Here is a 14634-nt window from a genome sequence, read left to right as displayed (position 1 = left end):
TTTTTATTTTGCTCACAACAAAACATCCAAATATGGTAGGATTTTTGCCACTACATTATTTCTAAAGTTCTAGCAAGATAGATTCAGAGACCTATACAGTAAGTAATGCATTTATACATAGTTCATATACATCAGCTAATAACAATTAGTGAACTATCACACATAATAACTTTGCAACTTGTCAGGTACATTACTGTATTTTTATAAGCCCTTTCTTTATATACATTCAAAGGAAAACTATATGGCAAAAAAAAAAAAAAACAAAAACAAAAAAAAAACAAAAACATCCAGCCATTGTAACATTTGAACTGTGAGAATTCTCATGTTTTTGTAGTGTCAGATTTCTGGCTGGCTGGATTTTTATTTAACAGGGAGACAATAGATTATGTAATGCTCATAAAAAATACAGGATCCCTGTTTCAACACATGGTGCCATTTGAAGCCATATCAGAGAGGGATCAAGTTCTTTTCTCCCTAAATCAGTGTTTAATATTATACTTCTAGCCTTTCCTTGGTTGGCATTATTGGATTATAGCAATCCAATTCTCAGCCTTGTTACTGCAAGAAAGCTTAAAATAGCAAATAAGAAAACTACAGTAACCAGCAGATAGAAAAAGCTAACCAAATAGTAATTTGCGTGAATGCCATGTGGAACCAAACATAAAAATATTTATCTCAAGTAAATTGTATTGATGCATTTCCAGGAAGTAATCCACTAATTATGATGCTCTGACACTTGGCAATAATATATAAAATATCTACAAGAATAGAGGGAACATGTGAATCATTGCTGTCACTATGACTTTAGCATCATTTTTCCAAAATTTTTAGCAATGAGCCACAACATGAAATACTTCTACTGCAATTCAGTTTGTACAGATGCAAGCAACACATAAATGTATATATAATTAAGGGAAAAAGAAAGGTGTCCTTACTAATGTTGATGCCTTTTGATGTTTTTTTTTCTGTTCTGTTCGATTCCACTTTGTTCTATTTCATTAAATTATTTTCAAAACACTGTTCTTGACCAACAAAAGTATTTTACTACCCATTAAGGCATCACAATCTGCAATTTAAAGAATTTTATACGTATATAACAAAATTCACATATTTATACACATATGTACACACAATTATATACATATATATACATATGCACATACATATACACAAGTATATCTATATACGTATGTGTATATATTAATATAGGAGAGCTCGATAATCTTGTATACTCACCACAAAATTTTGCATATAAAAAAGATGAATTGTTCGACAATTTGAGTAATAATCAGTTTTAAAGACTAAAATTTGGGTGGGGGAAATGGCTTTCTTTATTGTTTTATTTAAATTCTTGCTTTACTCAACATTCCCCCCCACCACCACCTTTCCTATTGTCCATACATATGCCCTACTTTTCAGAGACACATGAAGATGATGAGGATAACAGTGATACTGATAATATTGTCCGCTTCCATCTGGACAATCATCTCTCATTTCTCAGGTGGGCCCACTGCCCTTCTAAAATACTTTATATTCAAATGAAGAGGGAATGGTTGGCTTAGATTATCCATGGGGAAAGGTCATGCTGTCACTTTGAGTATCTCATGACACGTGCAAATTTCGGTCCAATTACCAGATGCGTCTTTACCAGGAACTGGCTGAATGAGAAGTGAATGAAAGCTTGGAATATAGAGACAGAAAAAAAAAATTTCCGTCTGAGATATGGACCACCCACTCAACATAAGAAGAAAACAACTTTTACTTAAGGGTGAGAGATAAATTGTGTAAAAACAACCAACACCTAAGTTGTTTTCAGAATGCAAACCTAAGTATTACAAAAATAATTCTCCTTTTGCTAATAAAGTGGTCATAATTTTTAAAATATCAATTGCTGACAAAGAAAGAGAGGAAGAGTTTAGATTATTTTTGTGCTAAAATTTGTGTATTAGTTCAGAAAGTACTCAAAGCAAATGCAAGACTATTTCCCTGACAGAAATATGTCATTTCTTCATCTGATCACTTACCATCTATGCCACAGGCACTCACAATATTTTATACTCATCACTTATGATGTCATTCTTTACCATTCAATAGCTGGAGGTTTTTAATAATGTCCCTCTGTCAGCATCTAGGAAATTTTATTTTGCTTTTTTAAATATGTTATTTTGGAAAGGGTACATACTTGTCAGGGTTTTGCCTGTATCTTACAACATTTTATAAAAATAGATCTTAGAAAAAAAAAATAGATCTTAGGCTCTGCCCATCCCCCCCCCCACATCTGGCAATCATTTTCCAAAATAGCAAACCAAACTTTCCTTACTATGGGAATTATAATCATTCTATTCTATTCTGTTCTAACCTGCTCATTCTTTTAGATGCTGCTCAAAATGCTCCCAATTGATTTTACTATTCACTCATGGGTGGTCCCCAGCTGGAAAACAAAAATGTGCTAATCCAGTCAAGCCATGGACTCCTGAACTCTATCTATGAGATAGAATGCACCTCATAAAAATATCACAGAAATTCATTTTAATCATTCAGACTCAAAGAGCTACCTTACTAAAACATATTTATTCAAAGAATCTACCTTTATGCTTCAGAGAAGAATACCAGAATTATACACATGTACATATAAAATCAATAATACATTACAGCAGGGTCAGCCCCATGACCAAATCTGGGCTACTTCCCACTTTTGTATGGCTTATAAGGTAAAAATGGTTCTTATAAACAAACATTTACAATAGATTTGATGATAGGGAATATTAACTTTGAACCCAAATTGGCTAAAATGTTACCTCTCCCAAATATCCCCATTCTTCCTGAAAGGCCCATATTACAAACATTACTAACATTGGATCACTGTATTTTAGACTTCCTTAATTATAATTTTGTAGTAGCTACATAATATTCACAAATTGCTCTTTGCCCACAAAGCCTAAAACATTTACCACATAACCCTTTACAGAAGGTTTGCCGACCCATGCATTCATTAAAGCATCATTTTTAAATTGATATAATGATTAATATGGACACCTGTCAACTCAGGTAGTGATCTGGCTGTGGCCCTAACTGCACTCTGGTGATCAGGGGAGCACACAGGTGATATACACAGCAGGTGTATGACTGACAGTTACCTTGCTCCAGGTGCAAAACTGTCCCCTTGATCCCGGGGAGAGCTGTTCTTCCAAGAGGAGTCCCTCTCTTTAGCCAAGGAAGCTCAAATGTCTTTGTTAAAAATAACTGCTTTTTATTTTATTAAGAGCCATAAGCTCAGTGGAAAATTGGGCTTTTCATTCAATGAAATTGCTTTTCACCTAATTCCCGCGGTGCGATGGGAAGGTACAGAGAGCTGTAGTGGGAGACATTCGCCTTAATAAGCACCTCAGTAAAATGAGTTACTCCTGTCTTCCTTGCAACAGCTACTGAACTCTGAATAACTGCCACTTTTGGGCATAGGTAAGCGGTATTATTGCACAACCTTGAATCTATTACATTTGAGAAGTTCTCATTTGTTTTTTGGTTGACATGAAGCTGCATGGTTTAGCTCTCTGTATATTTTCCACTAGCAAAATAGGTTTTCCCTCATCCAGATACACAGCGAGTTTCCCTAAAGAGAGGTTTTGCCCTTTTGGGTATTAAGACTTTAAAATTTAGCATGAGAAAAACATAACTTGAATGAAAACATAGATTTTCTGGGGGAATACTTAAGTTTTCCGCTTTTAATTTTTACCATGTTTTACCTTCACCACTCCTGCTTATCCTCCCTCCTTTTCCCACTGCCATCATACTTCTCTCCAGAACATATTTAGGAAACAATAATCCTCATTACTAGTTCTCATGTTAGCTAGGGGATGAGCCAAGGTTACCTTTGTGGTATAATGACTGATGGTTTTACTTATCTGCTAGACAATAGTTGACAGATTTTTTGGAATCTTATTTAATTTTCACAGGACATACATTAATCAAAGCCTTGTTCTTAAAGCCTTTGGGTTAATGTGTGTCAACATGTGAGAATGTACATCTGCTTTGGGCCCTTTTAAAATTTTTGTTAGGGAGCCTGGGTGGCTGAATCGATTAAGCAAGTGTCCAACTCTTAATTTTGGCTCAGGTCATGATCTCAGGGCCGTGAGGTGAAGCCCCACATTGGGTTCCACACTGGGTGTGGAGCCTACTTTAAAAAAAAAATATATATATATATATATATGTATATATAAAATTTTTGTTGACTGTATTTCTGCTTTAGCTGTAGATAATAACTTTTTCTTGTGAAACTACCACCTTATTAAATCCCCATTTCCGGTGAACACATAGTGAAATAAACAGCTTTCATCAGTAAAAATGTTAGACAAGCCCAAGGTAGAAAAAAAAATGTTCAATATCAAATTGCAAACATATTTTGGAGAGTAATTAGAAAACAAACACGAGGAAAGAAATAAAATAATTTCCACAAAAAGCTGGCTGATAAAAAAAAGACAATAATAAAGCATGTGACGAATTTTCCTGGAACAAGGTTTATTTAACAAGCTCTTGCTGCACAGATTAAATAATATATGATATATCTGGAAATAGATTATAAACTCAAATAATAAAGTCTAATAATGATTATTTTCTCCTTGAATAAATGTTATAGCTCATTTTTGCTCCTAAGCCTCTGATGGAAATAATATTTTCCCCCAAGCAAAGATTATTTTTGTTTAACAAAGGGGTGCAGTTCAAGGACATAGAATGAGGCAAAGCTAGAACCACAGATGTACAGAAAATCTAAACAGCAACAATATTTCTTTGTCAGTGTAACTAATGCACACTTCAAAAATCTTTCTACTGGAAAAAAAAAACCCACTTTGGGTTTAACCAGCACTGGTCTTTGTGAGGCATGTCAGCACCATTCACAATCTCATTATGGCACAGGGCTAGAGGACAGCAGAGAAGTTAGCTATGTAAATGGACACAAGGTGAGACAAGGGTAGGAGCAGGTCTCAGCTGGGCTTCATAAGCACTGCTGCAAGTGCTTGATGTATAAATCCTTCCACTTAGTCCTCACACAACACTATGAGGTAGATGCTAATATCATCTCCACTTTACAGATGGGGACACTGAGGCACAAAGGCACAAGTAAGTGACCCAAAGACACAAAGCTAGCAAGCAGCAAAGGAAAGATTCAAATCTTGGCTCTTATTTTTATTTTTACATAATCTCTATGGCCAATATGGGGCGCAAACTAACGACCCTGAGATCAACAGTTGCATGCCCCTAAACCCTGGCTCTTAGTGCAGCACAAGCTCTTGACCGGTGCCCTGGATCAACAGAGGTCTCGTGGTGAAATGAGAACAAGAGCTAGGCTTCTGACTCTTGCTCTATTTTCATACTGCAAGCCAGTGAGATGAACGTACTGAGACAGGAATGGGACAAAGGCACCAGGTTCAAATCCTGCCCCCACTGGTTCTTAGCTGTGTGCTGTTTTTTTTTTTTTGTTTTTTTTTTTAATGTATGTGTCCTGTTTCTCAGTGCCTTCAACTATAAGTCACCTAATACCCAATCCCTCTGTCTAGGTTGCTCTATTAATCTCTAATGAGATTCCAGGGTTTCAATCAAGTTAGATGCTTCATAAACATCGTTTCCCTACCTTTCAGCCCGTATCTTAAATTTTTCTCTGTTCCCCACTTATTCATAAACTCCTACATCTCTATATTCAAGAGAAACAATCGTTTGAAACAACTAGAATTAAAGTGTGACATGACTTCAAATTAATCAGGATTCTATTTTGTGCTGATCCATGAGGGAATGCGGTGAACAAAATGTATTTCTTCAAAAGACATTTTACTAATTGTGTTTTCTAGTCGATTTAATGTCAGCAAGAGAAACATACAATTTGTAGATTGCTGAATATCTGATTTTAATTCCCAAGTCATCCATTACTTGTGCATGATCTAAAAAAATACAATTAAAGAATGGTCTCTGTTGTTTCTCTGAAACTCAAACAACTTTATTTATTTAAATAATTATTTTAAGTGAAGTGGCTTTCCAGAACACAAAATAACGATATACCCTCAAAATAAGTCCCATCCCAAATTACAAAATTATTTGTAGCAGGCTGCAAAGTGGCCCCTAACATATATTTCCAAGTCCTAACCTCCAGTACCTGTAAATGTGACTTTATTTGAAAGAGGGTGTTTGCAGGTGTAATTAAACTAAAGGTCTCAAGATGAAATCATCTTGGATGATCTCGAGCCCTCAATCCACGGACTAGTGTCCTTCTAAGAGGAGGGAAAGGGAATTTGGATAGAAAGACACATAGCAGAGAAGGCACATGAAGATGAGGGCAGAGCTCCGAGTGAGGCAGCCTCAAGCTTATGGCCCCTGGGAGCCGGAGGAGGCAGGAAGGATCCTTCCCTGGAGCCCTCCAAGGGACCATGGCCCCTCTGACATCCTGGTTTCAGATCTCTGGCCTCCACAATGTGAGAGAGGGAAAAATGTGTTACTTTAAGGCAATTTGTTACAACAGCCCTAGGATATTAATAGACTATGTTTTTGAAGAGGAAGAGAAAAGCAGGGATGAAAATCCTCTTTCATATAAGAACAACTTGAAAGTGCCCTTGCCTTTTGTTTTCCTTTCTACGAATGAGAACAAAGATTTAAAAAATAATCCTAAAAGCACAATCTAAGCCCAGCTCAAAAGAAATTCTGGTTCTCTGGCATTATTTAAGAAAATGTAAGCCTTTAAAACTAGCAATTTTATTAAGAATGGAAATTACTGGTTTTTTTCCCCGAATTTTAAATCCCTTCTTTAAGGAAGAGTAAGTAATTGACTTAGAAGAGAAAATTTTTCCTCTCATTTGTTAATCAAAAAACAAAAACAAAAAAACAAAAACAAAAGACCAAAACAAAACAAAAGAACTGCAGAACATCTTTGGTCCCAGAAACAACACAGAGCAGCTTCTACGTGTTGCTTTAGGTGCAAACAGGCTGTCCCTCTGTTTTTGTGCTGCTGACTTGAGGGACCCTGGCTCCCAGGAGCACCCTCTTTCTGAGACTACCAACTCCACTGAAACTCTTCTCCCTCTCAGCCACTATCATCACATCTCTGTCCACCTCTCTTTCTAACCAACTTCACTTCCACTCCAATGCCTTTATTCTACTCTAGCGTCTTCTCAAAAAGGCCCCACATCCCACACCATGCCTCCTGTGAGCTCAGGAGTCTCGAAGCCCAGACAGACATACCATCTAGTGGTCATGGGCGGCATGTGAAGCCACTGCTTCTTCTCAGTGGTCATTCTACTCAACCTCTTAACATTACTTATGAGCTTTCCCTCTCAAATGTCCTCCGAACTATCATCATCTCCCTCCTGCCTTGGAGTGCTCACAGGCCTAGTTCCTGTTCTGGCATCCATGCATTCAACAAATTCTAGGTGCTCGTTCATGGAGCACCTAGATGTGCCAGGCATGAAACAAATAAAGAGGCCCTTCCTCCACGGAGCTTGAATTTTATGGGGAAGCAAGTAACAGGAAGGACAAAAGTATGCTTGGTTGTCCTAAAAGCTAAAGGGAATGAGCAGGACAATGTGATGAGGGAAAGGAGTGCTAGTGTGGAAGCTAGTGTCCAGGGGGACTTTGATGAGGAGAGGACATAGAAGAAAAGTTATGGCTGCTGTCATGAGAGGGGATGGGGACAGGAGCATGGCTGAAGTAGGGAGGCCACTGAGGAAGTCTGGGATAAACACACACCAATCACTGTGATGTGGACAGTGATGAAAGCCTTGAGTCCACATGACAGCCCAGGGAACTGAATGAAGACATACAGAGAAGAAACCAAGGGTTGTGCTGGGGCTATCCCTACACTGGTCTACCTTCTCCATGGGTCTCCCTATGTGGCCTCTGGGGGCCTGCCCTCTGCTGCTGTCCTACTCATAGGCTCCTTCTGTTTCCTAGGCCACTTCTCTCTCATTGCTCATCTTCCAAATGAAGGCAGCCCCAGGCTCATCCTGGTCTCTGCCTTCCTCACCTTCACCCATGCCCATGGGCCCCCGTCCCATCCCACAGCTTCAGTCATAGTAGGGTGCAGACTAAGGTGATGATATACTTTCTGTTCAAACCTGAGACACTTCTGAGACCGGAGTGGGGGGCTGTCGATGATTACACTGGGGAATAAGGCATGCATCGGACTGTCTCAGGCATACAAGAATCGATAGTTGCTTGACTTCACCTACAAATGCCTATTGGTTTTGTGCTGTGCTGTCTTCCTGAATTGGCTACCTGAGCCCCTGTGGTTTCCTGCTCAGATGTCTATGTGACGTGTCAAACTTAATGTGACCCAACTGTGGCTGTGACATCATCTCCAGAACTGTTCCTCTTGCCCTATGTCAATGAATGACCACTCCAGTTTTGCAGTGGCCTGGGTTGAGGGCCTACCCTGACCTGTCAATGACATCTTCTGCCTCCACCTGAAAAATACATCTGTAGTCTGACCACTCATGACTCCCACCCCATACCACACTGCCCCAAGCCACCGTCACCTCTATCCCAGATTACTGCAACAGCCTTCTACTCATCTCCCTTCATTGAATCTTGCCCCCTGAGTCCACTTTCAAGAAAGCAGCCAGAACAATCCACCATGACCGTCTATCACGGTTCTGGAAACTAGAAGTCCAAGATCAGGCACCAGCTTTGTTGGGTTTTGGGGAGAACTCTCTTCTCGGCTTGCAGATGGCCACCTTCCTATGGTGACCTGACATGGCAGAGAGGGAGGAGCTCTGACATCTCTTCCTCCTTTAAAGAACATCTGTTTTATCAGACTGGGACTCCACTCTAATGACCTCATTTAACCTTATCACTAGTTTAAAGGCTTCATCTCCAAATACAGTCACTTGGAGGAGGTTAGGGCTTCAACACATGAATTTTGGGGAGGCACAATTCAGCCCCTAGCAATAACGTGTGTACTTGCACACACCTCTCACACTGTCCATTGCTATTGTCAAATGCTCTCAGTTGTGTCCTTTGGGCCTCTTCTTGCCCCATTCTTCCCTGAAAATTTCAATCTGTGAAGTTAACCAGCCCAGTCACTTCCTCCCATCCCTTAACCCCTTCAATTGTATGTCTTCAGCTCCTTGGATACAATAAACAAACAGGGAAAAGATGTGGATAGCAGTGGGTAGAGAAAGGCTCACTCTTGACTCAGGTGAGAGCAGGTCCACCAGCTTGGCATTGCCCAAAAAGTGATGGCGAAGGAAGAAAAAAAAGGATTAATTTCTTTGAAAGAGTAGGTAACATATTCATTGCACACAAAATCATCAAGATAAATCAGAATTAGTGGAGATGTAGCTTGTGGATTGCAACCGTCTCCTCCCCCCCCCAAAAAAACCCTACAACTGCATCCAACACTTTATCTTTTTGGCCTTGTAATAGCGGCTTTTTTCTCCTTGGGGGAAATGTTTTCTTCACCTTTCAGAAATAATTACACAAGCCCAGTAAATTCCAGAGATGATAAGTGAGTGGGTAAAAGGAAAGGTCATGTATGTTTACACCGCAGACTGAGAGAGGCCTGGGTAAGCCGTGTGTTAGGAGAAGTTCGTGACATCCATCAGCTTATATAAAATGTTCTTTTAACTGCCTGACACTGTTATTCCCATGAAAGATGTCAGTGCTACCAAAACCAGACAATCCTAGGATGAGGCATCCTATGAAGCTACAGGAAAAAAAATGGCCAATAGCAAAAACATGAAGGACTGTAAGAATAAAGTCAACACTGGGAGGCTGGATCTGTTTTCCAATCATGTCTATTAGCTGCTAAGGGCTGCCATAACAAAATGCTACAGGCTGGGTGGCTCACGCAACAGTTTTCTCATGGTTCTGGGGGCTGGAGGCCCAAGAGCAAGGTGACAGCAAGGTTGGTTTCTTCTGAGGCCCCTCCCCTTGGTTTGCAGATGGTCCTCTTCTTGCCATGTCTTCATGTGGCCATTCTTCTGCATGTGCACAGCCCTAGTGCCTCTCTTGTGTCCAAATATTCTCTTATAAGGACACTAGTTGTACTGGATTAGGACCCACCTAAGACTTCATTTAAACGTAATCACTCTTTTAAGGACCCTACGTCCAAATACAGTCACATTCTGAGGTACTGGGTGTTAAAGCTTCCAAATATGAATTTTCCAGATACACATTTAGCTTCACAAACTGCTCCAAAACTGATCAGCTTAAAACAATAATTACGATTTATTTATTTATTTTTGCTCACAAATCCTAAATGGGCAGGGCTCAGCAGGGACAGCTCCCTTCTGCACCAGGCCCTATAATGTGGGGGAGACTCAGCTGGATTGGCTAATCCTCTCTCAAGGTGGTTTACTGTCATGACTGGTAAGTTGGTGTGGTTGGTTGTCAGCTGGGCCCTCGATGTGTGTGGGAGGGTTATGCACTAGGGAGCTCAGTGCTCATGATCATCATCAGTCCACATTCTTGTGAGTACAAAAGGAAGCAAGCCAAGCCTCTTGCCTGAAGATTCTAACCTTTCTATCCCAGCACCCAGAGGAGTGACTGGAATAAGGCAGATGCTAAACAAATACTGATTATTTAGACTTAATAATTTATTTTTTAAAGATTTTATTTATTTGAGAGAGAGACTGAATGAGTGAGAGACAGAGAGAGAAAGAGCGAGCGAGCAAGTGCACAAGCAGGAGGCAGAGCAGGGGAGAAGCAGACGCCCTGCTGAGCAGAGAGCTCGACTCGGGGCTCCATCCCAGGACCCCAGAATCATGATCTTCCAAAGGCAGATGCTTTATCGACTGAACCACCCAGGCACCCCTAGACCTACCTTTTTAGAACAGTTTAGGTTTGTAGCAGAATTGAGTGAAAGGTACAGAAATTTCTTATATACTCCCTGACTCTACACATGCATAGCCATTTGGAACACACCCACCAGAGTGGTGCATTTGTCACCAGTGATGAATCTGCACTGAGGCACCATAATCACCCTAAGTCCATAGTTTACATAGGGTTCACTCTTGGTTATGTATAGTCTGTGGGTTTGGACAAATGTGTCCACCACTATAATATTATACAATATACTATTATTATCCACCATTATAGTATTGTAGAATTATCCACCATATATAATATTATACTATATTATACAATATAGTATTATATATAATTTCACAGCTCTAAAAATACTGGTTTTTAAAGGACCAAAGAAGGCATACTTAACAGGGAGACTCAAAAAGGTTGAGGATTGATACATTCTCCCATTCTCCCACTAGAAAGAAATATCTGATCTTAGCGTTGGTACCTTCTAGAGAATCATGTGTCCCTTTGGAAAGCATCCTTTAAAAAAAAATTATTTATTTATTCATGAGAGACACAGAAAGAGAGAGAGACAAAGCCACAGGCAGAGGGAGAAGCAGGCTCCATGCAGGCAGCCCGACGTGGGACTCAATCCCAGGCCTCCAGGATCAGGAACTAGGCCAAAGTTGGCACTAAACCGCTGAGCCACCTGGGCTGCCCGGAAAGCATCCTTTTAAAAGCACCTTTTAAAAAGTGGTTCTGGTAGGCTTCAAGTCGCCATTTAGATGATTGCTGTGGCCTCTGTTTATGGAGGAGGGATGGCAGCCACTGGAGGTCAGCACTGGGACACGCACACTGTTAGGGTGTAACTGTTGCATGTTTCCCAGGTGCTAGGAACGCACATTTACTTAGGTCACCCAGGTGGATGTGATTTATGTCTCTTTTTTGCATCAATTAATTGTGATAAAAATTAGGCTTTCAGAAGTAAATGCAAGTCTTGTATTTAATATTTATAGAACAATGAAACATGAGTAAATTTAATACTTACAAATTATTACTTTTTCATCTTTGTTAGACAGGTTTACCTACACCCTCAACTAACAACAATTAATGTCTTCTCTACTGTGCCATCCACATATATCTTTTCAGGGAACTGTTACTCATAACTCAGAAAACCATGTTAAATCTTGACCCAATATGACACTCCCTCTTCCTTAGATTTTTTCAAGATCAAAGAGTGACCAGGGATCCCTGGGTGGCTCTGCAGTTTGGCACCTCCCTTTGGTCCAGGGCGTGATCCTGGAGTCCTGGGATCGAGTCCCACATCAGGCTCCCTGCATGGAACCTGCTTCTCCCTCTGCCTGTGTTTTTGCCTCTCTCTCTCTCTCTCTTTCTCTCTCTCTCTCTCTCTCATGAATAAATAAATAAAATCTTAAAAAAAATCAAAGAGTGATCAATTAAGGCCCTAGAGACAACCAACAAGCTCACCTGATTTAGTCCTTAAAAGTTAGCCTTAAAATCTTCCCCAAATGCTGTTACCTTTACAATCGGTATTTGCTCTTTTACCACAGCCCTTATTTTTAACCACGTCTACTTGAGAAATTCTGAGCAATTTTTAACCAGACTGCATAATACATTAGTTAACTTCTGGAAAAATCCTGTCTTTTTAGTAAGATACAATATGGATTTTGTTCCTTCCTGTATTTGAACTGTAATAGCTTGTCTGTATCTAGTGTACAAATATAGAAACTCCTGGTATTGCCTTTTGCATAAATAGTGTTAGTAAACCAAAAGGAATATCTGCCTCCTGCCACTGTAAACACAGGAGAAAAAAGGGAGAAGGGCACCAATAAATATGGAACTCAAAATAAAGAGGCCAATCTAAAGAAATACATCTTAGGTTATTCAGTAATTTCCAAAAAAAAAAGTGAAATAAAAGAATTAAATCACACCTAAAAAAATTCAGTACTGAGTTGATTTCTAAAAATGAAGGAAAATGAATTCTTCAGACTAACCTGGCAATTACACAATATTGGCCTCATGCACCTGTTTACCTCCTCTGATTAATATGAAATTGTGTTTTTTGACTGAATGGTTTGCAATGAGGTTTCGGGAATGCAGGCCCCTAGGATGCTTCACCATAAAACTGTTCCTTTAACATGGAGGTGGTCACTCTGCTCAGAAAACCCCACAGGCTTCCCCGGCAGAGCAAAGTGTGGTAGTCGGTCCTAGGCCCCTTCTCCTCCTCCTCCTCTCTGTGGCCAATGCTGGTCAGAGACACATCTGGCACTCTGGTGGTCTGGGAATTCTTTGGCCTCTCAGAGAGCACATGCTACATGGCTTGTCCCTCGTACTGTTTGATGGTAGTAAGAGGCAGTGCAGAGCCTTTACCAGCAGCACTGGATATGTGCACCAAGGGGGTGCAGGCCAGAGGGGGTGGTGCAGGATCGGGGTGGGGGTGGTATAGGACAAGGGGTGTGTGGGCATGGGCCACAAGGTGGAGAGTGGGGTGGGAGAGCTGTGAGTTAGGGGGGCTGGTGTGGGCCATGGGGGTACAGGCCAGAGGGCGTGGAGCAGGCTGGGGGTGGGAGTGAGGGATAGTGTAGGCCAAGGAGGGTGTAGGCATGGGTCACATAGTGGGGAGTAGGGCAGGGGGTTGCTGTGGGTCAGAGGGGCTGTGCAGGAGTGGGTGAGGGGCTTTGGGTCAGGGGGGCTAGTGTGGGCTGTGGGGGTGGAGTGTAGGCTGCAGTGATGTGGGCCAGAGGGCATGGTGCAGGTTGGGGGTGGGGGTGGAGTAGGCCAAGAGGGGTGTAGGCATGGGCCACAAGGTGTCGAGTAGGGCAGGGGGGTGCTGTGGGTCAGAGGGGCTGGTGTGGGCGATGGGGGCAGGGTGTGGGCCACAGGGCTGTGCCATCCGCTGTGATGTCGCACAGGGCAGGTCTCACTCTCAGGCTCCAGCTACTCCAGCTAACAGGTACTGTGGGACCTTGCTTGGTGGGAACTCTGCCTCTCTCAGAGGCTCCTAGAGGTGGGGTGGGGTGACAGCAGAAGCTAGAACTGGGCTGTTGTGGTGTCACAAGCATCTGCAAAGACTCTCTTTGACAGAACTTAAGTCCATCTTCTCTGAGTCCTTTCTCAGGTAGGCCTTGACCTTGGCCCTTGTCCTGGCTGAGTCCAGTTTTGGCCAGAAGCCTGCTGTGAGTTTGGAGAGAACACCATCCTCTTGATATCTGATCAAATTCCTCATCTCCACCCCCTCCAAGGTGAGATTGGAGCGCCCTGGCTGCCCTCAGCAAGAATCCCGCCAAGTTGGCTCGGCAGGAAACCCCCTCCCCCAGTTCCTGCTCACAGTGACCTTCTGTCCCCAGCCCTCAGCTCCACTCCTTGCCTGGAATCCCGACCAGTCTAGGCTGTCTTCAGAATTGAGCCGTTCTACACTCAGGCCCTTCTTCCCCTATTGCAATGGTTTCTGGATAAAAGCTGCTTTTACCGCTTTAACTACAGTCCATCTCTGGTTCTCTTTGACAGGCCCCAGTCTAAAAGTCTTCCCGAACAAGAGCGGAGGAAGGCAAAGCACACGGGTACCATATGCTCCTTAAACACCTACACACGTACATCTTCCTTAGTCCCCTCTGCCCAATCAGAGAGGGATGCCTTCCATTTGGTAAGTGGTTTTGCAGGTCCAGACTTCACTTGTCTATCTCCTCTGAACTTTTTACAATATTACTTTGAAAAAGGAATTACTATTCACACTGGTACTTCTTTTTATCGCTAATGCATGTGGCTGGAAGAAAAAAAATAAATTGGGCCTAAACACAGCTACTGAGGGGTATAGTAGCTGTTGGTCTATGTAGATTAAATCAG

At 41.5% G+C, this 14634-nt stretch overlaps 1 protein-coding gene and 1 long non-coding RNA gene across 8 annotated transcripts in view; one reads left to right on the top strand and one right to left on the bottom strand.

Annotated features, from left to right (window-relative positions):
* The window catches only part of CTNND2 (catenin delta 2), a 914420-nt gene that overhangs the window by 287936 nt on the left and 611850 nt on the right, over window positions 1-14634 (bottom strand). The gene's annotated exons all lie outside the window — the stretch shown is intronic.
* Window positions 1-14634, top strand: part of LOC140621899 (uncharacterized) — a 52912-nt gene that overhangs the window by 20819 nt on the left and 17459 nt on the right. Inside the window, exons 2-4 of one of the 3 annotated variants that reach the window (XR_012021630.1) lie at window positions 1637-1768; window positions 13910-14033; window positions 14299-14434. This is a non-coding gene — a long non-coding RNA (uncharacterized lncRNA). Of the gene's footprint in view, window positions 1-1419; window positions 1502-1636; window positions 1769-13909; window positions 14034-14298; window positions 14435-14634 lie in introns of all 3 variants that reach the window. The other 2 variants (XR_012021629.1, XR_012021628.1) reach the window with 2 other exon arrangements.

This window comes from Canis lupus, chromosome 31, assembly GCF_048164855.1.
Source record: "Canis lupus baileyi chromosome 31, mCanLup2.hap1, whole genome shotgun sequence".
NCBI classification, from domain to species: domain Eukaryota; kingdom Metazoa; phylum Chordata; class Mammalia; order Carnivora; family Canidae; genus Canis; species Canis lupus.
Note: the sequence above shows the minus strand (reverse complement) of the source record. Positions and strands in the feature narration are given on the sequence as shown.